We start from the raw sequence: 2,984 nt of genomic DNA, 5'->3' as shown, positions 1-2,984 counted from the left end.
CATAGTAGAACACAGATCAAGCTTCTAAGTTGATGTAATAGCCAGTAAGAAGTAATACAATTCAAGTTTTAGGTATTGAATATTGACCTTTTAGCTGGCTTTGGTGCCTTGGACATGAGCTAGGACCTTTAGATTCTGCATGAAAGGAGGACTAGCAGCCGAGTTGCACGGGAGAATGTGAAAAGTGTTCATATGTAGTAAAAACCTGAGACATCCGTCCGTTTTCGTTATTTGTTATCGAATCGACTTAAAGCCACATCGTCACATTGGCCGCTCTTCTCTCTGAAACGGTTGTACTTATCGTCTGCAAAGCTATGTCGCGTGCTGCGGTATGCGGAGACACTAAAATCACCACAGTAGAACACAGATGAAGCTTCTAAGATGATGTAATAGCCAGTAAGAAGAAGTACAATTCAAGTTTTAGGTATCGGTTATTGACTTTTTAGCTGGCTTTGGTGCCTTGGACATGAGCTAGGACCTTAAGCTTCTGCATGAAAGGAGGACTCGCAGCCGAGTTGCACGGGAGAATGTGAAAAGTGTTCATATGTAGTACAAACCTGAGAAATCCGTCCGTTTTCGTCATTTGTTATCGAATCGACTTGAAGCCAGATCGTCACATTGGCCGCTCTTCTCTCTGAAACGGTGGTACGTATCGTCTGCAAAGCTATGTCGCGTGTTGCCGTAGGCGGAAACAGGAAAAGCACCATAATAGAACACAGATGAAGCTTCTAAGTTGATGTAATACCCAGTAAGAATTAGTGCAATTCAAGTTTTAGGTATCGATTATTGACTTTTTAGCTGGCTTAGGTGCCTTGGACATGAGCTAGGACTTTAAGATTCTGCATAAAAGGAGGACTAGCAGCCCAGTTGCACGGGAGAATGTGAAAAGTGTTCATATGTAGTAAAAACCTGAGACATCCGTCCGTTTTCGTCATTTGTTATCGAATTGACTTAAAGCCAGATCGTCACATTTTCCGCTCTTACCTCTGAAACGGTTGTACTTATCGTCTGCAAAGCTATGTCGCGTGCTGCGGTATGCGGAGACACTAAAAGCACCATAGCAGAACACAGATGATGCTTCTAAGTTGATGTAATAGCCAGTAAGAAGTAGTACAATTCAAGTTTTAGGTATCGGTTATTGACTTTTTACCCTTCTTTGGTGCCTTGGACACGAGCTAGGAACTTAAGATTTTGCATGAAGGAGGACTAGCAGCCGAGTTGCACGGGAGAATGTGAAAAGTGTTCATATGTAGTAAAACCTGAGAAATACGTCCGTTTTCGTCATTTGTTATCGAATCGACTTAAAGCCAGATCGTCACATTGGCCGCTCTTCTCTCTGAAACGGTTGTACTTATCGTCTGCAAAGCTATGTCGCGTGCTGCGGTATGCTGACACACTAAAATCACCATAGTAGAACACAGATGAAGCTTCGAAGTTGATGTAATAGCCAGTAAGAAGTAGTACAATTCAAGTTTTAGGTATTGAATATTGACCATTTAGCTGGCTTTTGTGCCTTGGACATGAGCTAGGACCTCAAGATTCTGCATGAAAGGAGGACTAGCAGCCGAGCTGCACGGGAGAATGTGAAAAGTGTTCATATGTAGTATTAACCTGAGAAATCCGTCCTTTTTCGTCATTTGTTATCGAATCGACTTAAAGCCAGATCGTCACATTGGCCGCTCTTCTCTCTGAAACGGTTGTACTTATCGTCTGCAAAGCTATGTCACGTGCTGCGGTATGTGGTGACACTAAAATCACCGCAGTAGAACACAGATGAAGCTTCTAAGATGATGTAATATCCAGTAAGAAGTAGTACAATTCAAGTTTTAGGTATCGATTATTGACTTTTAAGCTGGCTTTGGTGTATTGGACATGAGCTAGGACCTTAGGATTCTGCATGAAAGGTGGACTAGCAGCCGAGTTCCACGGGAGAATGTGAAAAGTGTTCATATGTAGTAAAAACCTGAGAAATCCGTCCGTTTTCGTCATTTGTTATCGAATCGACTTAAAGCCAGATCGTCACATTGGCCGCTCTTCTCTCTGAAACGGTTGTACTTACCGTCTGCAAAGCTATGTCGCGTGCTGCGGTATGCGGAGACACTAAAAACACCATAGTAGAACACAGATGTAGCTTCTAAGTTGATGCAATAGCCAGTAAGAAGTAGAACAATTCAAGTTTTAGGTATCGATTATTGACTTTTTAGCTGGCTTCGGTACCTTGGACATGAGCTAGGACCTTAAGGTTCTGCATGAAAGGAGGACTAGCAGCCGAGTTGCACGTCAGAATGTGAAAAGTTTTCATATGTAGTAAAAACCTGAGAAATCCGTCCGTTTTCGTCATTTGTTATCGAATCGACTTAAAGCCAGATCGTCACATTTTCCGCTCTTATCTCTGAAACGGTTGTACTTATCGTCTGCAAAGCTATGTCGCGTGCTGCGGTATGCGGAGACACTAAAAGCACCATAGCAGAACACAGATGATGCTTCTAAGTTGATGTAATAGCCAGTAAGAAGTAGTACAATTCAAGTTTTAGATATCGGTTATTGACTTTTTACCCTTCTTTGGTGCCTTGGACACGAGCTAGGAACTTAAGATTTTGCATGAAGGAGGACTAGCAGCCGAGTTGCACGGGAGAATGTGAAAAGTGTTCACATGTAGTAAAACCTAAGAAATACGTCCGTTTTCGTCATTTGTTATCGAATCGACTTAAAGCCAGATCGTCACATTGGCCGCTCTTCTCTCTGAAACGGTTGTACTTATCGTCTGCAAAGCTATGTCGCGTGCTGCGGTATGCTGACACACTAAAATCACCATAGTAGAACACAGATGAAGCTTCGAAGTTGATGTAATAGCCAGTAAGAAGTAGTACAATTCAAGTTTTAGGTATTGAATATTGACCTTTTAGCTGGCTTTTGTGCCTTGGACATGAGCTAGGACCTCAAGATTCTGCATGAAAGGAGGACTAGCAGCCGAGCTGCACGGG

This window comes from Schistocerca gregaria, unplaced genomic scaffold, assembly GCF_023897955.1.
Source record: "Schistocerca gregaria isolate iqSchGreg1 unplaced genomic scaffold, iqSchGreg1.2 ptg000198l, whole genome shotgun sequence".
NCBI classification, from domain to species: domain Eukaryota; kingdom Metazoa; phylum Arthropoda; class Insecta; order Orthoptera; family Acrididae; genus Schistocerca; species Schistocerca gregaria.
Note: the sequence above shows the minus strand (reverse complement) of the source record.